The following is a 21223-nucleotide window of genomic DNA, read 5'->3' as shown; positions in this document are numbered from 1 at the left end:
GGTATAGTCTCAGCCACAAAATCACACATCAATCAAGTCATTGAAACATTTTACTGTTCATACTGTTTTACTTGTTGGTCCTCCTTTCACACATAGGCCTAACAGCCACATTTAACATGACCCTGATTTGGCACGACAAACACAACAAAGACAGATCTGTTTGTCATGTGACAAAGGTTTATTTTCAAATAAGGGAAATCCAGATTCACTTTTCAATAAACCATCCTGCTGCCTACACAAACAGCCCAATGACCTCCAACAGAATTCTCATATCCATGGCAACAGCCAATGAGAAGCTGTGTTTATGAACACACACAAACAAGGACTTGGGGCAGTGAATGAACAAGGATTCGGACTGAGAGGCCTGAACACCACAGACACCCCACCCCCACCCTCCCTGTCTGACTGGTGTGAAGAAGTAGGCCAGGGATGGGCTTCTTTTGTTGTCTGTTATTGTTTTGATGCTGTCTCACATTGCGCTCCCATAGCACATCACAGGGGCTTCAATAATCATTGGGAAGAACAATACATACAGTAATAGACTATCAGAAAGTGAGTGAGTCACAGGGTATGATGCTGGTGAGCTGTCACACATGGGAGAGATGTTTACAAAACAAAGCTAAGTGGCGGGTCACCTCACACAATCGGGTGCCTGAGTCAGTCACTCACTTAACCTTCCGGAAATAACCACGAGAGACAACAGTAACGTTTCAGGTCATGAAGAGGTTTCAGATTTCTTGAATACAGGCACCAGGTTTAAACTCTAAAACACCAACTACACAGGCAGATTAAACAGATATTCAACATTAAATATTCAACAATCTTTCCCCTCAGACCGCTATAGTGTTATTAGCCTTGACAGCCTTCATGAACATTAGCATTATTATTAGCGCACCAGTCTAGCCATTAGAGGTCAATTAAACAGCAGTGGCTAGGTTGACTTATGAATGGACATGTGGAGGTCGGAGCAAGGACGGCCAGGCCCTGGGTCTGTCCAGGAAAGCAAAGATGAAGTGAAAGGTCTAATCTGTCTCCTGGCTTCCTGTTGTTGGCATGCTAGCCACGCGCTAATCTCGTTTTAGTGAAGTAGAAAGTGAGGGTGTCACGCCTGACCGCTGGCATGCAGGGTAAAGTTACAGGGCAAAGGCAGAACGCCTAATTTTCAGTTTTGAAGGGGAAAGGTTTAAATTCCACCTATGTGTTATTGCTGAGCTGAAAATCACTGAATAATGTAAAACGGATATTTGTTCATCACTTCTATTGCAAAATGATTACAGAAACTTTAATATCATTTAAAGATAATACTATAACCAAGACACATTGGTACCAACGTAAATGGTAGCTGATAAATGATATTTGCAATGATTGTTTTTCTCCCACCAACACTGTAGTGGTTTTCTGTAAATGAAAAGTCATGAATGGAAAGTTGGTTACCAGAGCACCCATTTTCTTTGATACAACAAAGAGACCTGGTTGTTAACTGCAGGCATGGCCAGAAGAGGCAAGTCACCTTGGCAACAAGGCATGGGAGAGAGTAAGTGATGCCAGGGAACCGGGGCTGTCTTCAGTTCTGCCTGTCTAAATCAAAAGGGGCAGATTTCGGCTTGGAGGAAGAGGCATTTGAATGAACGAAGGGGAAAGAGACTTAATTTGGTATTAAACAGTCTGAAGATTGGAGCTAATGAACCAAGCAATAGACAAGCTCTCTCTCTCTCTGACACACACACACACACACACACACACACACACGCACATACACACAGGCTCCAAGGCCAGTAATGGTAACAGTGTAGCCATGGTCATCACAAGAATTCTAGAAAAAGAGGAAGAGAGAGAGAGACAAAGAGAAAAGCCACTGCAACACGCACTGCTGTCAGTTCAGATGTTTTCCTCTTCTTCAGGTTCTCTTGACAAATACACTGAGTTGTCCCTAAATTGTGAAAAGGACTACCACTCGTCTTCTTTTGGAATGAAGCTCTTGGGGTGAGTGGAATGAAGCTCTTGGGGTGAGTGGAATGAAGCTCTTGGGGTGCTGAAGGTGAGATCAGCCTTCTTCCCCTGGTTGGAGGCATGAGAGACTGTTCCCCCAGCCCTATGTGGTGGCGTGATGTTCTTTGCGCTCTCGCTCTCTCTCCATCTCCTAGCCTGTGCTCATGAATAAATCAGGCCTGCACCGGGCTATGCTGCAGTGCAGTTGGGTCCCAGCGACAGAAACCCCTGGTCAGAGCTGGTCCCAGGGCACCACGTGAGCAAGATCGGCCGCAGATATGGACTCGGACGCCATGTAACGCTAGCCGAGCCGCAAGGCTGGCACGCATCTTTTACATCTGATTGACTCCTGGCTTACCCTGGCTGTTGTGTTGTTGACCTGAGGTTCTCTGCGGGCAGTTAACAGCAGCACTTGTTTGGTTTCAGCAAGATACGGTCTGTTATTTTGATACCGCCAGCCTCTTGGCATGCAGCGCTAGCTTCGGAAAGACTTACAGTCCTGGCCTCAGTAATTGACCCTCAGCATTCGAATCACAGATCTGATAGGCTGAATGAGTTCTGTTCAAGGCAATTTGTTTTGCTACTGTAGTTTGCTAGCTTGTCATAAGGTAGTTTGCTTTTCTAGTTTGTCTTCAACCTCTTTCTAAAAGGTTACACTGTGGCTGGAATAGGCCTCGGAAACAGAACTGAAAGCACTGGGACCTTTGAGCTGTTACTGATAAATATGATGTTAGAACACCAAACAGAGAAATCGAGAGACAAGGACAAAGAGGGATAGAAAAAAAGAAAGAGAGAGTGAGAGAGAGCAAGAGGAATGTAAGGGGATAGCAGGCTGCAGCACTTTCCTCGTCTGTCACAAGGCCATGAAAGTTTAATGCAATCAGAGCCACGAAGCTCACACTACATGGAGCACCCAACCAATAACAAACGTCAGGGAAAGAGCGAAAGAGAGAGACAGAGTCACTCTGTTATTATCATAAATATTATGTTATTATTTTTATACAGCACTGCTTTGGCTACACTGTAAAAGAACAGTCATGCTAATAAAGCTGTTTGAATTTGAGAGAGAGAGAAAGAGAGGAACCAGACGAACATGGAAAAGGAGAGAAGTGAGAATGGGAAGCATGAGGAAGGAAAATGACACTTCTCATCTCCTCTTTCACTCTGTATGTTTCCACACGTTGTGTGCTACTCGGACAGACATAGTTCTCCTTTGCCTATTTTGACACTGACATATACCTGACATAATTAGCTCATCGGTAACCCAAAGCCTTGCATTGTTCGTCTGCAATTCAGCTGATCTAACTGGGGGAGGGGGTGGGAAGAGCCTCCCAGCAGCAAAACAGGCTACCACTTATCACTAACATGGCAATTTTATGAGCGACTGGCAGTGCCCTCCTCTCTCCTCTCCCCATGCCAAAACTGACCCTGGCTGAGTCCCAGACCCCAAATCTCTCTCTCTCATACACACACACTCTCTCTCTCTTTCACTTGCTCACACACACACTCTCACACACACACACACACACACACACTCTCTCTCTCTCTCTCTCACACACACAAACACACACACACTCTCTCTCTCACACACACACACTCTCTCTCTCACACACACACACACACACTCTCTCTCACACACATTTCTCCTCCTCTCTCTTTCACCTTCTCTTTCTCTCGAGACTTGTGAGGTGTCACAGCATTCCCCTCTGAGAACCGGGAACCTCAAGTGCCCCGTCATGCCACTCCCTGTGACCAGGGTGGCAGCCTGAACACACACACACACACACACACACACACACACACACACACACACACACGCACACACACATGCATACAGAGCAGAGGACAGGCAGGAGCAGGACAGCTAGAGGACAGATACACAGAAGGGTGGAGGAAGGGAGGAGAGAAGAGGAGCGAACTGGGCATGCTCCCCCATGCAGACGAGGCCAGGTGCACCATGGGAGATTGCAGCAAGTCATCCTGTTGCAACACTCATGACTGCAGTGGCCCCGCCTTCTGCACCCCATGCACCCCATCTCTTTTCTCTCTCTCTCTCTCTCTCTCTCTCTCTCTGCCACCCTCTCTGGCTCCCCCTCTCCTCTCCTCTCCCCTGTGCTCATCTCATTCAGCTCACATTTGCACAGTGAGGTGGTACAAGGTGGAGAGGAGATAGATTGAGCCAGTGTTGGGGGTCTTGGAGGGAGGGAGGAGGAGATGTGGGAAACTGTACACAGCTGATATGATATGAAATGCTGCCTGAACAGAACGTTCCAAATACAGACCTAAATGCACATACACACACACACACGCACGTAACACTAGGCTGCATGGCGTCTATCTGATTGCTAAATCATTCATGACTCAGGGCCCAGGGAGATGTGAACACAGAACTGAGTAGCGCAGCTTTGTGAAAGCCTAATCTGCTCTGCTACGGAAAAAGCCAGCCATGTCCTCTAGCGCTCTCAGATTTATTAAAAAGGAGAGAGAGAGAGAGAGAGAGAGGGAGGGAGAGTGGAAGGGAGGGAGAGAGTGGAGAAGAGGGGGAGGGGGTGTAAAATTATGTAATAAGTCAAACGCAAGAGAGAAAGAGTGGGGGAGGGTGTGCAGGGAAACACTGACAGAAAGAGAGGACAGAAAGGGAGTGATCATGGAGAAACACGGACAGAAAGAGAGGACAGAAAGGGAGTGATCATGGAGAAACACGGACAGAAAGAGAGGACAGAAAGGGAGTGATCATGGAGAAATAACACACTGACAGGGCAGTGAAAGAGGAAGGGAGAGAATGACAGAGAGACTGAGAGCAACGTTGAGGCACAGAGATGTGTGGAAGGGACGTGAAGGAAGTGACCAAGCACAGCCATCTACGAGATGATGATGGAGGGGCATGTCCAGAATGCTGCAACACGCGCACAAATACACACACACACACACACACACACACACACACACACACACACACACAGGAACTCACACTCCTCTTATGTGTGTGTCTGTATTACAGGCATCTTAAACACACACATGGTAGGGGACAGGGGAGGGTTGACCAGTCTGTGGGGTCATTAGCTGAGTACCTGTGTTCACCTTCACGTGGGCAGCCGTGGCCCACTGGTTAGCACTCTGAACTTGTAACCGGAGGGTTGCCGGTTTGAGCCCCGACCAGTGGGCCACGGCTGAAGTGTCCTCGAGCAAGGCACCTAACCCCTCACTGCTCCCCGAGCGCCGCTGTTGTTGCAGGCAGCTCACTGCGCCAGGATTAGTGTGTGCTTCACTTCACTGTGTATTCACTGTGTGCTGTGTGTGTTTCACTAATTCATGGATTGGGTTAAATGCAGAGACCAAATTTCCCTCATGGGGTCAAAAGAGTATATATAAAAAAAAAAAACTTCATCAAAGACAGTCAGCACCCTCTTATGCCTTGTGTCTGGAACAGCCACTACAAACTCAATGACTACCTAGTGCACTACATACTCATTGACTACCTATTGCACTACATACTCAATGACTACCTAGTGCACTAGGTAGTGCACTACATACTCAATGACTACCTAGTGATAACAAATCATAATAAATGACTATATTGTGGTTATTTACTGGATGTTCCGAACACATCTTTTTCTTCCTTCGCTTGTTTCTCATTCCATCTTTTCCCTTTTCTTCTTTCTCTCCTTTATTCTCTCTGTTTCCATCCCCCACTCCCTCTGTAGCCCTCCCCCGGAAGATGGGGGAGATGAAAATGGAGTCAGAGCGGGCTGGGATAAATCGAGAGACGCCAAGTGTTTAACACCGTGCGTCCAGTGCAAGGCCTCTGGGGCCGGACGTGGCGATCAATAACACTGCCATTTTTTACCATCCGACCTCCCTTCATCAGCACACACAGGCAGCCATTCAGCCTCTGTGTGTGTGTATGAGTGTGTTTGTGTGTGTAAGCACATATTTGTGTGTGTGTGTGTGTGTGTGCGCATATATTGGTGTGTGTGTGTTCTTGTATATGAGCGTGTGTATGTGTGTGTGTGTGTGTGTGTGTGTGTTCTTGTGAGTGTGTGTGTGTATGTTCGTGCTTGCTGCTGTTCAGCCACGAGATGCCCATCACTCATCTAAAAGTAATGAATAGATATGAGGAAAGGCACCAGGACCCACAGATGAATTATACACACAGCCTGTGTACCAGAGGAGAATGGGAAGAGGGAGGGAGAGAGGGAGAGAGAGAGGGAGGGGAATTAAGAGAGGGATGATATTAAAATACTAGGCTCTGTGTGTTATGCCCTTCATCCACTAAGCTTTGAAATCCCCCTCCATGCCTTCAGTCCCTGGAGAAAGGCACATAAGCGAGCCAGATGGGCTTCTTCTTCTTTTTTTTGTCATTCTGTCTTTCTTTTCTTTCTTCCCTTCTTTCTTTCTTACTTTTTTTTCAGCTTCAATAGGGCAACCGGAGAAGAGCGAAAAGGCAAAACAAGGTGTGCTGCTCGGTGCTGATACTGACACAGACAGCAGCCTGTTGTCCGGGCAACGGCTGGGACACAGTGATGCTGGCCGGACCGCCTCCTTTTCTTTCGTGCTTGGACATCTTAATGTCCGAGCTGTGGACCGGTCTCAGGCTGCCTCAGAGGAGAGAGGAGTGGAAGATAGAGAAGTTCGGGATGATGATGATGATGATGATGATGATGATGATGATGATGACGACGAAGCACAGGTGACAGGGGTGCAAAGACCAAGAAATTGCAAGAGCAGAAAACAGGAAAGCAACCTCTAACTGTGGTTGTCAACGCTTGTGGTCGCACTGCAGAGTATCTGAGTTAAGAAAAGATATCTGATTCAGCACTCTGAACAGATGCGCCACACAAGGCAAGGCAAGACTATCTATAAAGCACAACTCACACACGTTGACTGGTCATTCAAAGTGCTTTACAAGGTATTCTGTATATTGGAAATAAACTTCACTAACTAATAAACCAAAAGATAGATAGAGGAATAAAACAGGCAGAGACACATCCTGCTGCCCACAACTGTCCCTCTGTGCAGGGTCTGACTGTCCACTCCTCCAGAGGCACCATGGGAGGTGAAGAAGACTGAAGCTGGACATTCATGGGGATGTGAGTTAAAAGAGTAGTGTAAAGCTCAGAGTAGAAGAGGACCGGTGTGATTGGCCAACACTTCCTCTGACCTCATAGCCTGATGACGGACTCTAAAAAAAACACACTTGAGACAGCAGTGTGGTGGTTTGCACTTCCTCTTGCTCTCTTCCTCTGTCAGAACTGTACCGCTGTCTCTCATTTTCTGTCCCTTTTTTCACACGTTAAAGCGTGCGCGTGCATTCACACACACACACACACACACACACACACACACACACACACACACACCACAACTCCCCTGCTGAGTCGCCTCCATCATCCGTGAGTGACTCACTCAGCGCCACACACACACACATACACACACACACACACTTACACATACATACACAGGAACTAGCACTATCTCTAATTCTGTTTGACACTTGGTTTGTTAAACTCAATGCGTGTGTGAAGGAGAGAGATGGGGATGCAATAGCAACAAGCACAGCTATTGCCTCTTGTCATAGCTCCAAGAGATGAGCTGTGATTGGCCCACGAGCAGTCAGCTGACTGTTGCTCTCGACAGGGATGGGGGTGGGTGGGAGGATGGGTGGAAGCTATGGACCCTTTCAAGAGAGTTCCATTATCAGCATCATAGTTGGCCCCACAAGACTTCCTTTTTAACATTCCATATGTTATCTTAATGCAGAGGAAGTAGATTGGGGCCCAAATAGAACGTTCAAGCATTGTTTTTATTTACCTTGTTGAAAGGGTCCATATCTGACGATGACCTGGCCAGCATCAGCGGTGTGCTGTGAGCACCACACTGAGTAACCAGTCAACTGAATAATACCATCATCATCATCATCATGGTTTACCATTTACTCTGAGTTAACTAACTCAGGTTTGTCACTGAGCCTCATAGTGTGAGTCCTCCCAGGAGCATGACCATGGTTATGTATACACACCAACCCATGGCCCTCATGTGGCTAAGAGGGTAAGAGGGTGTGTGAGAGAAAGAACCACATTACTTCATTCATCCCACAGAAGATTTGACTGTCAAAACAGATATGGAATCAGTATGTAAACAAGTGCACACATGAAAGTAAAATAAGTAAAAAAAATCACGTTAGTCATCAGTCACATAAAAGAGGAAAGAGGGAGTTTCGCCCAAATAAACAAATCCAAGAGGCAATGGCGGGAGCGTCAGGTTTTCATTAAGATCTGACCGACCCTGAGCTGAGACAAGGCGAGGCGAGGGGATGCTTTTAGATCACGCCGAGGATGGAGAGAGCAGAAGAAGGGAGGAGAAAAAATAAACGAGTGCAGGGGGAATGGACAGAAAGGGAGAGCCAATCAGGACCCACACGACATGGGGGCTGTGTCCTGATGTTCCATCTGGAGGAGGCGGTGTGTGGGTGGGGTGTTTGTGGGTATGGGGTGTGACAGTGATGGATTCTGGGTTTTAAACATCCTCTACCAAGGAGAGGAGATTGGACAGTGGGAAGAGGAGGTGATGGGAGAGGGGGGGAGAGATGGCCAAAAGGTTGCGTGCAGAGAATGTCCTGTAAAATATGTCCATGTTAAATGTGTCCTGTGAAATGTGTCCATGTTAAATGTGTCCATGTTGAATGTGTACATGTTGAACATCAAAATGACCTGAGCATAAATGTGCTGTGTGTGTTCAAACAGTCAAAGCTTCATAAAATGCCACTTTACATGTTTTATGAAACTTTTATAAGCACATTCTGTAACCTCTGTTATCTTGTGTGTGCTTTATTCAGATGATACTGTAATCACCTTCATCATACAGTACAGTACAGTTCACAGACAGACAGACCTCACACACAGGTACATGTAGTTTGCATGAAATGCAGATTATGAAATGCCAACTGGAGTACCAAATGCTCTATGATATGACCCCATTCCATTTGATGACTATGGAAACCTATCCACTGAAAAAAGTCTAAAATGCCAAGATGGCTTCCTTCCTTCTTCCCTTGGCTGGCCTGTGTGCTGCTGTCTGTCAGTAAGTGTTACACAGGTGACATTCACAGGTGGGCACCGGTCGCTTTCTCTGTGTGTGTGTGTGTTTATATGTGAGTGAGTGAGAGAGAGGAGAGCAGCTCTTCAGTGGGCCTGGCAACAGGTTTGCTTGTGGGCTCCATAAGTGGCCAATCTCCACGGCTTCACTTCATACTCTCTTAACCATTGTCCAGATTAACAGGCACATGGGCTCATACAAACACACACACACACACACACACACTGGGGACCGAGGAGGTTGGCAGATTTGTGAGGAAGGGTGGCGAGGGGGTGGTGGCGAGGGGGGGGGAGCTTTCGGAGGCAGGATTGTGAGGAGCATTACGTCATCGCTTTGGGCTTTTGTTCTCATGGCAACAAAGGAGCCAATGTTTCGTTAATACAGCGGCCCGGCGTTCATATGCAAATGAGCGCTGATGAATGAAGAGAGGAAGGGACGGAGGGAGGGAAGAGTGGAGGAAGGGATGGAGGCAGAGGGGAGAGGAGGAGGGACGGAGGGGTGATGATGACTGGAGCGAGAGATTTTCCTCTCCTTACCCCTCTCCCCTGAGTGTACAGTTAGGCCTTTCTCTGTGAGGCTTGTGGACAGTAATCAGGTGTGAAAAACACTGCAATTATTTGTGCCTTTAACACACACACACACACACACACACACTCTCTCTCCTCTTCTCTCTGGGCCTCTAGCTAGTCCTCAGTATCTAGCCACCAAATTAGATTATTACAGTGACATGGCTGCAGGACTTTTGCAAGGGCTAACGGATTTCTCAGAGCTATGTGAGGGACTGGTCAGCTCCTGGCTTGGTGTAACAGACAGTTATACAGGCCCTGCTGAAAACAGCAGGAGGATAGTATGAACCCATTGCTGGGAAGGAATACTGCACATTTAGAAACCTAGCTAAGATGGGGAACTGCAAGAACAGCAAAACACTGTGAAAGAGAAATCAGTTAAGAAGCTAAGAGGCATAAATCTACACACATATAGAGACCCTCCCCCAAACACACACACACTTACATACGCACACAACGGGGTGAAAAATAGCACTTGAGTTACAGTAGGCTGCAGGGCTTGTTGAAGTTGGTAGCAGTCAGGGATGTGTCAAGGTGACCCAGCAAAGCAGAGGAGAGAAAGGGGGAGCGAGAGAGGGAGAGAGGAGAGATAGAGGGAAAGAGATGGTGAGAGAGAGAGAGAGAGAGAGAGAGAGAGAGAGAGAGAGAGAGAGAAACTCAGGTGGCAAGTCACCACTCTGTGCCAGACAGACCACTCAGTGTAGAGTTGAGAGCACATCCTGATATTCCGGAGTGAAACGTCCAGACAGGCACATAAATACAAACAATAAAAAAGCCCTATCTAATGTCCAGTCAAGGATGAAATGGATTTGGCACCAGTGGCCATCAAAACCAAATGTTCAGGTAACATCCAATAATTTCTGCCTGGAGTGAAAACAAACACGACTCTGCCAAACTCTTTGAACTTCTCTCTTAGCTACATCACAGGATCCTGGATACAGAACTAAAACAGGAAGTATAACAATGGAAGGTCAGGATGGACTACAGTGTCTTGAACAATGTCAACCACAGAAAGACCTCAATGAGCAAATTGATACAAGTTGTGTAGAATATATGCACGTGTGTGTGTGTGTGTGTGCATGTATGCATATGTATGTATGATGTGTTTGTGTATGTATGCACATAGCTATGTGTGTTTGTGTGTGTGTGTCAGTAGTTCCTCTCCCCTTCAGTGAGAGTGTGTGTTGGATATGAGGTGACACTTCTGCAGCGTGATTGTGTGTTGGATATAAGATGACTCTTCTGCAGTGAGAGTGTGTGTTGGATATAAGATGACTCTTCTGCAGCGAGAGTGTGTGTTGGATATAAGATGAGTCTTTTGCAGTGAGAGTGTGTGTTGGATATAAGATGAGTCTTCTGCAGTGAGAGTGTGTGTTGCAGATAAGGTGACTGGTGGGCTCCTTTAACATGCAGCAAAAGACCGAGAGGCTCAGAGCTGAGTGCATAGCAGCAGAACAGCAGGGCGGCAATGCAGGCGACCCGTGTTGAAGGCACCATCTGCTGAAACCCCCACACTCACTCACTCACTCAAGAGAGGAATGGAGAAATGGACAGATATAGAGGCACACACACACACACACATGTATAGTAGACATGCTTGTTAATTAGGAATGTGTGTGTGTGTGTGTGTGTATGTATATGTGTATGTGAGGATAAAAATGATGAATCATAGTATATCCACAATTTCCAGAGATGCATGCTGCTCTCTCACCACTCCTCCACCCTCTCCAACTAACCGCCTGAATGACAATCACCTCGTCCCCTATACGCCCCTGTCTCCCAGTGCATGCTGGGATTGTTGAGCGAGCGAGCATCATCCTCACGTCGCTGCTGTATTGTTGTTATGTGATGACGGGTGGGTCGAATGCCGATGTGACCTCAGGTCAGCGTTCCGAGGGTAAGGACCAATCACAGGCGACGGCTCTGTCCAGGCCCCTCCCCCCATGCTCGGCTCTGTGGTGCAGTGTAGCGTGTGTGTAGGGCTCGTTCTGATGTGTGTGTTTGTGTGGATGTGTGAGTGAGAGAGAGGGAAAGAGAGAGAGAGCAAGAGGAGGGAGGGAGGGACAGAGAGAGAAAGAGAGAGAGAGAGAGACGGTATTACGCAATAACACAACCGCACGCGTGTGCTCTCTGAGTGCACTCTCACATCTGCAGCTGAGAGCTCTGTTTATCCACAGACGGCTGACCACACACACATAAACACACACACACAAACACACATGCATACACACATCCCAAATGCATTCATCTCCATAACACACACCCACACACAAACACACAGAGAGAGATCTGGATTTTAATATATTACCGAAGAGAGTTGGCATCATGGTCATAAACCCATCTTAAACAAAATCCCCGATAAACAGGATCACACTCATAACATCCTGCATAACCGGAACACACATCAGTGAGCGTAATCTTGAGAAGGAGGGCTCAGCATGTGGACAGACAGAGGGTTTAATGGTATGTGTAGTGTGTGTGTGTACGTCGCATGGTGTGTGTGTGAGTGTGTGTGCGTGTGTTTGCCTCAGCTAAGATCACCTGCTAATGACACTGCAGAGGACGGAGGAGTTAAGGGTGGATGGGGGGATGAGAGGGGCTGAGTGGCCGAGCGCGGCTCAGATCAAGCCTCTGACGAGCAGCCAGTTTGTCCTCAGCGTTTAGCAGCATGCAGTGTCCTTTCTCCTCTTCATCTTCCTCGTCCACCTGCCCCAAATGTGCTGCTGCTTTTCTCTGTGCTGCCCGAGCTGTCTCGGAGATTCACACACCCACACGTGAGCCATCCCACACACACACACACACACACACACACACACACTCGCACCACTCTTTCTGACACAAACGCACACTGACACACCCAAATACTTGCAAATGCCAGCAGACACAGACTAACGTTTCCACCCACACACATGCACACACTATCTCTCTCTCTCTCTCTCTTCCACACACACACACACACACACACACACACACACACACAACACACACACACACACACACATACACACACACCAGCAAAAAACAGCAGTGGTATAATCTCAGTGGAGTGTATGCCAGAAAGCTCCACAGTCAGTTCCTCTGTCCCTGTTGAGAAGGGAGGGCTGCCACTGGGGTCATTATCCAAGATTACTAAGCTTTTATCAAATTTGCCTCAAATTCAAATGACGTGAATGGGAAAAAAAGGCAACACAGTCTTAATCACTGGGTCCCACCACACACCATGGAAGAGACAAAGGCTCCCAATCAATAATCTGCCGACTCTGACCAAGAGAGTACATTCAATTTAATTCAATTCATTTCAGTTATCTCCTCACAAACTGCAACATGAGGAGACACACCACAGGATGTTGAAAACAGTTGTTAAACAGATGTTATCCAGTTACCAGAACTTGGCTATTATTTTTCATTTTGATGAATTCAGGATTTTTAATGTTCAGGTTAATCATGATGCTATGTTAAAAACAAATTAGCAGTCCTGTCCTGTTATGCCATGTCCTCTTCTGTACTGTTCTGTGTCCCACTGCTCCTAGCGTCCATTTACTTATCTGCCTATGATTAAATGCTGTGGTGCTGTCATGCTGTTGCGCAGTGCAGGACTCCATCCTCCCTGATAGGATTTTTAGCTTCCCCTCCCTCTGCCAGACTAACATTAGCATTATTCCCTCCAGGTGCCAGACTAGTGTTAGCATTAGCTTGCCCTCCTGCTGCCAGACTAGTGTTAGCGTTAGCTTCCACGTGCCTCTCCCATTGCCAAGTCAAGTGTAGAGAGCTGAGACTCTCACTGGCTTGGGAGTGGAGGTAGGCCTAGGCTATGGCATAGGGGAGTATGATGGAGAGATTGACATAAAACATAAAGAAGGCTCCTTAGGCCTATAGGCGCATAGATGTCAGTTTTGGTTCATTTTTGTAGGCGAACTTCAGAGGTCTGTGAGTCGAGAGCGAAGAGAAATTTGCATCAATGGACATAGATATAACATAGAAGAGGAAATACATATACAGTAGCATATACTGTACCACCTCTGTCTTTCTCTCACGCTCTCTTACTATTGTAAGATCAAAACATGGCGCTTTAGCAGTAAATTTGCAGTCACAAGGTCGTCTAATCAAAGAAACAAAGAGAGAGAGAGGCTAGGTGTGACTTATTTGCTATGTGAGTTTCTCACTGACACTCTCACTCTCTCTGTTTCTCTTTGTTAGGAACTCAAAACAGCCATTTGAGAGGTGGATTAGCAGTAGCGCAGGTGATAACAGACACCTTGTCATCAGTGTCAGTCAGGGGGAGGCTAGTGACGTTCCAGCCAGCGCTGCCGATAAACACCGAAGGAAGATAGAAGGAGAGAATGAACAGACAAAATGAAAAAGGACAGTTTTAGGAAAATAAACCAAGTTGCCTAAGCTAATTTCCATCGATTCAAACGCCCAGCAATCTCAGAGAGTGCCATCAGAACTCCTTGTAATAGATTGATACAGCAACAGCAAGGGTCTGGCGTTTGCATTGGTTGTTATGTTCTGGGGCAGTGGGCTATGTGACGACAGGTGATACAGCACAGACCCCAGACCCCCTCACCCACACCCTAGACCCAACCCCCCCTGTATCCTCTCTGTTCATTTGTGACAGCTCGGCAACACAGAATGAGACGCAACACACGTGCGGAGCGCCACTTCTACCTGTCAGCGCGCTACTCACCCCCTGCTGGGGCTCTTGGAGCTCTCCAGACTGAACGGCCAAACTGCTCAGAGACACACCCTCCACCCCTTATATCCCATGATGCATCTGAGCAGCCAGCCCCTGGTTATGTGTCTCCCTGTCGGTGTGTATCTGGGAATTCTCCCAACGGAATGGCCAATATTTCGAGGAACCACCAGTGCTTATGATTCATTCTGCCCCCACCCCCACCCCCATTACAGGTCTGCCTTTTGGCAAGTGTCTGGTAATTCTCCCAAATGAATAGCCAACAACATCTCTTAAAAGCACCACTTTCCCCCTCATTTATCCCATGAGACATCTACCCCTACTACTTCCAGCCTCCATTAAAAACCGCTCAGTATGTGCCTGCCCAAAACATCACGTCACATTACGTTAATGCCATGAGTCTGATGGCGACAGCCGCCTCTGCAGGCTGGAGTTTTGGATGTACGCAAGAGTGACCATGCTTATCTTGTCCTGTTTAGGGTGTTTCTTTTCCTCAAAACAAACAAACATGGCCTCAGGCGGTTGGGTAGATGTGTGTGTCTCTGTGTGTGGGGGCTGTGGGGTGGGGGGTTCGGTGGACGCTGAATTTTGGTGTGTGTTTGTTTGTGTGTGGTGTTAAGTTTTTAATTAAAATGGGTACGGAGGGGGCCGGGAACGTGACAGATTTGCACAGCAGAGGAGAAGCGTATGCTGAGACAGACTGAACAGAGACAGGGGCAGAGACATGGAGCTGGTCTCTTGAGCTGGGTTGGGTGGCGCTGTTGGAGGAGGAGGTGGTCCATAGCCAAAATGTGCACAATAAGGGCACAGACAGGAACCGGATTACAATATAATATAGCCTGAGGCCCATCCAGTCAGAGGCGGGCCTTCACAGAATGAGGACAATTTACAGCCCAGAAAGTGGTGGCAAGACTAAAGCTGCCTGCGCCACCTGAGGAACGCGGAAATGTTTTTGTGTATTTGCTGTTTACCCCAGACTTCTCTATGCGTGTAATAACCCAGTCTAACTCAGTTAACCTAGCTTAGCATAATGCTGCGTTCCAGTTGTCTCATAAAACGACTTGTGATTCGGAATGTCAGGTCCGTGTAAAAAACCTGAGCTGGTTGCGTTCCAGTTGGATTTAGCCTGGGTACTCAGGGTTCGAACGAGCTGACGAGTCAGGATACAACTTCAGGGGCCGTTCCATTTGCAACTTCATGTTAGCAGCTAAGCAACTAAGTAACTGACTTGGGAGGACAAATTAAAAACAGCATAATTCACTGGGAAGTGTATTACACCAGTTAGCCCAGTCCCTAAAGCTTCCTTTCATATGTGTTCATTTAATTTCAATTGCAAGTTGATTTTTGCCCAGGCACTCAAGCCAAGCAGGATTAGCCTGATGTACTGCATCATTGGGATGTGATGTGGGGCGTGTTTCAACCGATACAGGGGAAAATGCCACTGCACACAATTGGATAGACCTCTCTTTTTTTCTGTTCATTTTATTCAAGTTCAAGTTATTGCAACATCTTGTACAACAGATGCGTTAGCAACATTAACGTTTCTCTAGCAACAACCTGCCTTTTTGGGGTGGTGGTAGTGTAGTGCTTAAGGAGCCATTGAACAAGCACAATGCTAAACACAGTCATAAGATGAACAGGTTTCCAGTGTTGCATAAGTTGGAACTGCATCCAGTCCATGGGGGTGTACATCCTGTCAAAGCTAGTCCTGTAATGACAGACAGACAGACAGACACACACACAGACACACACACACACACACACATACTACCTCACCCTTTGTCAGCACAGCACATTCTTCTGTCAAAGCTAGTCCTGTAATGACACACACACACACACACACACTCACTCTACCTCACTCTTTGTCAATACTACGCTCCCACTACCAGCGTCTGGAGCAAGTGAGTCTGACTAGTGAAAAAGGGTAGTAGACAGGCTGTATTATTTAACTTATAATGACAGTTGGGTCAAATATGCCAACTTCTCTCTTGTCATCCTAGTACACCGCCATGGTCAAGTGTTGCTTGAGTGTTTCTTCGCTGAATTGTGTTTCAGACCTGGGTCGTTTTGTGAGTTTTTACAGTAGAACTTATACAGTATAGCACGACTCTATGAAAGTTAGGTAAAGGGCAAAAGAGGCATGCAATGTTTGCCTCCCCTAGCCTCCGCCATTCACTGCCTCAAATTGGTAAAAGGAGCACAAGCACACAGATCCACTTTCATTTCACCTTGAGCAAGAATGTTCATATACATCATATTCATATAGTGCGATTGCGACGTAGTTTGAGCTCAGTTCTTTAGCTTGTGCAAATTTAATGTCATACAAATACCTCCAGAGCACTTTCCATGGCAATGCCCCGTTTTGATAGTTAGGACTATCATTTAGGTTGGCAATGTCATATGTTAATCTCGATGTTCACCATACAACAATGTCTTATGCTATGTCCTTGAGGTTTGCAATGTTAATAGGTCCTTCAGGCAATGACATACACAAGGGCTTTCATATGCATTGCCATATAGTCTGCAGACAGTCTGACAGACAATCTTTATTGTGCCTCTCCGTATCAAATTTTCAGGTTCCTACAGGTTTGTTTTTGGTCAAAATGCTGGTACAATATGAACCAGAACGGAGCTGGTCCTCTGCTCGTGGGCAAGGTTTGTGGACAGAGAAGGACTGCTGGCTGGCTCTCGTCTGCTACTGCTCTAGCGGGGCTGCTGTAGGGGCCTGGTCAGCTCAGAGTGCTCGATGCTGGGTTTGGCTGGACCTGGGCCAGATGTGCTGGAGAGTTATCATCAGCCCTCAGACATCAGATAGCACATGCATTTGCATATATGCGTTATGGCTCTGGGAAAGCCTTGATTTTCAGTTTGGTCGATTTCCATGCACAATTCTCGAGCAAAGGGGCAGCGGGTATTTGTGCATTGTCATGCAGGCAGCAAGGATGCTCTAACCTCCTGTTCACACAAACACCAGAATGGAAATGGAGACAAGACACACGTGAGTGTGGCTAATGCTAACGCATCCATGTGTTTCAAGGCTCAGCGTCAGTATCTGTCTATGATGGGTGGCCATCTCATGGAAGCTGATATGAACACAGCTGCCTCTGCATTCAGTACAAGGATGGGCCCCTGCATCATCTCCCTCACACACACACACACACACACCCCTCTCCAGCTGAGTTGAGTCTCAACATGTAACTCAAGGTTAGGCCCATGCATCATCTCTTTTTCTCTCTCTCCCCCACACACACACACACCCCTCTCCAGCTGAGTTGAGTCTCAACATGTAACTCAAGGTTAGGCCCATGCATCATCTCTTTTTCTCTCTCTCCCCACACACACACACACACACACACACACACACTCTCTAGCTGAGCTCTGCTGCGATGTGCTGCTCCCCTCCCCCAACCCCCACACTCTCCTGGCCCTCACCTCCGCAGTTAATAATTTAGACTCATGTGACACCACATGCACCGTCAGAAGCAGATGCTCCAGCACGTGCCACAGCTCTGCACTTGAGAAAAACCCGTCCATGGCAGAGAAGCAGGCATTCAGATGATACCGAGATACAATGGCAGACTTCAGTGATATACGTTGTGCTGTTATCAATCAGGAGAGCTTCTTTCTGATGTCTATTGTAAGTAGTTCTGTTCTGAAATATCTAAAAGAGGAAAAACAAAGAATGAATAAATTAATAAATAGACATTTTTTCCTATCTGACCTACTCTATTGAAACAATACTGAAGGTCAGGCGCCTGTTGCATTACCTTTTGTTACACAACTGTGTTTTTCTCGCCTGTCACATCATGATGTATTTAAAGACATGCCACCCGCACGGCCTGTCCCTCTTGGGTCTTTCAGAAGAATTCATTTTAGTCTCGGGAACTAGGGCGTCTTCTTTGCGCGTGTGCCTCCAAGTTTTCTTCATCGCGCGTTCTTCCACAACACAGACTGTGTGAGGTTTTGTGATTCCGGCAGGCCTCTGCAGAGGACCTAGGAGAAAGCCTTTACGCTGCCGCGCCTTACTGTCCGTCTTAAGCCTGCAAGCCTATAAGAGCCTATTGAGCAAATTCAGAAGCCGCTCAGGAGAGTCCTTCATTCAGAGTAGCCAGCGAATGCAAGTGGGTTACGCCAAGGCTGCCTTCAGGTACCAAAGGTCAGGCTTCTGAGAACTTAACCACGCTTAATCCCCCAAGTGTAACCAGTGCACCACACTGCATTCATGAGTCTCAGGGGAACCAAGTGGATGGACGGATGGATAAATACGCTAAAATGAGCAGGTAAATGTAGCCTGGCTCCGCCCTCCTACGTACTTCCGCTCAATTTTAATTTCCCTTCAGTACGTCGTCTGGGTCTGCGGTATATTCGCGGGTTTTCTCCCGGCCAATCTTTACCTGTCCAATCAGCGTGGCTGAGAACAATGACGATGAGGTTGTGCGAAGACGAAACCGAAACTTATTGTGATAAACAGAAGTAATAACGCCTGCAAACGTCAAAAAATGCAGTTGGAAAAATGCAGAAATGTATTTATAGCAAAGGTAGACCCACATGCATTGTTTCCTGACTGTTGATGCTGTTTATTGTCAGTTTGTAAAGTTTGGGTGAAGTAGGAAGTAACATTAGGGATCTCTGATCAATATGATTGATAAGGCTGGACCAATGATTTCAAAGTTAGTGCCTGTCATGATGCAAGTGTTGCAAACGTTTCCCTATCAAGAACTGCCAGACTCTCTGTAAATGAAATGTACGTACGAGAGTCTAGATATGTCCAGGATAAGGTCAATTCACAAAGAGGATGGGAATGATGCTTGGCTTTACAAGCCGACTAACAGTAAAGGTTGAAAGCAGTAAGCCCCCTTAATCAAATTGAGTTAGCCTACGCTAGGCGCTAATGCCTATTGAGTTTGCGACCATATGAGTCAACATGCTGAGGGCAATGGGTTCATGCAATTTATACAGCTTTGTTTGGGAGCGGGATTGGACTACAAATGGGTCGCCGATGGCAGAACAGCTTTGGACACTGCCAGTATGGCCATTTGCAAGGCTGACGAAAGACACACATTGGATTTTTTTTCTTTCTTCAAATTAGAGCCACAGGACACAAGACACCCTGCTTCTTCCTGTGGATGACGTTTTAAAGGTTAGCCTGAACACATTGACGTGGAGGAAACTGCACTCTCTCTCACTCCATGCCCTTGACTATAAACGCTTTTCGGCGCCAAGCCGTCTTCGCCTGAACACATTGCCTGGTGGTGTCACAACCCATCTGACTGTGACACAGAGGCTGAAACTTCTGTGTAGTGGACTGGCCCTATTATGATTCACGTCAGCCTCGGTTTCCACCTCACACCTATCAACAAGACTTTATCCATACAGGATACTGTGACTAATTAACTTCATGCAATTGTGAGAATAAAGTGCAGAGCTGTTTTAGTCACTTGCTACAGGGATTGCAGGTTGGTGTGTTGTGCAAGTGCCAAGAGTGGATTCCCCCTGTCACCCTTGCTAGCAGTAACACACTCAATTCAACACACTCAATTGCTACTGAGCACAACTGACCCACTGACAAGTGTGAAACAGCTAACTTGTGTTCTATCTTTTTTGCTATGTTATTTTTGGTATGAGTATAAAATGAGGATGGACTCCTCCACATCTGGCTTTATAACACATACGTCTCTTCATATGACTGTTGTAGACAATAGTTCATCAGTCAGAAATACTCAAATACCTGCAAAGGCCTGTCTGACACCTGCCACAGCACGCATGCACAAACACACACACACACACACACACGCACACGCACACGCACACACACACACAAATACACACACACAAACACACACACACACACACACACTAGGGCTGTGTATTGGGAAGGATCTCACAATACAATACACATTACGATACATGGGTCACGATACAATACTGGTACATCACGATATATTATGATGCAATACATACAATACATATTGCGATATATTGCAATACTTTTTACAGAAAATTTAAAAATAGAGCTGGAAACACAATTTTGCTGTGTACCACATGGGCAATATAATATGTAGATCACATTATACTGATAATTCAGCAGACAAAAAATAAAAATATGGCAATATTCAGCTGTATAGACATGTTTGCACAGTCCAATGATATTTTGCGGCAGTGGTGATACGATATATTGTGCAAGTGGCAATACGATATATCGATATTTTCATAACGAACAGCAACAGCCCTAACACACACACACACACACACACACACACACACACCTGCCATAGCTATACTGCATCACAACACGCTGACTGAGAAGGCTGTATGCTTGTTCATTTATCAGTATGATAATGTCTGGCAAACTCTTCAGTATAACATTATCTAGTGAACGGACCAATGTTAACTGCATAAGAATAAAATGTTCTAGACAAGGCAACACGTTGTTATTGCTGTCATCGCATGAACATGGAGTTCTACAATATTGTCACTCTCAGGCTAATGATCTAAATATCCGTTTTTTTGGATGTCTGGAATGACGTGAAAGTAGAAGAAGTAAAAGTAGTAAAATGTTTAAGAATTAATTCCTAAATAAAATAAAATACAATGTGTCTGAGGAAGCACCTGTTGATAATTGGCTGTAGGGCTACTCCTTACATTTCTTGGTTTATGAAGAGGATGTAGGCTAGCATAATGTTGGGGGCTGGTCTATACATTAAAAGACCACATTTTCACTCTCAGCTTTCATACAGTATATTTGTTACAAAAACATACACACAACTAAATAATAAACGTGTCAAGCAACTGTTTATCAAGTGATGCTCACGTTCTCCTATCACCCATATAATACCATGACAATAGCCTATTTGATTTGGTGGTAGAGATATCATGGAGT

The sequence above is a fragment of the Alosa alosa genome, chromosome 8, assembly GCF_017589495.1.
Source record: "Alosa alosa isolate M-15738 ecotype Scorff River chromosome 8, AALO_Geno_1.1, whole genome shotgun sequence".
NCBI classification, from domain to species: Eukaryota; Metazoa; Chordata; class Actinopteri; order Clupeiformes; family Clupeidae; genus Alosa; species Alosa alosa.
This window is presented reverse-complemented; position numbering follows the sequence as displayed.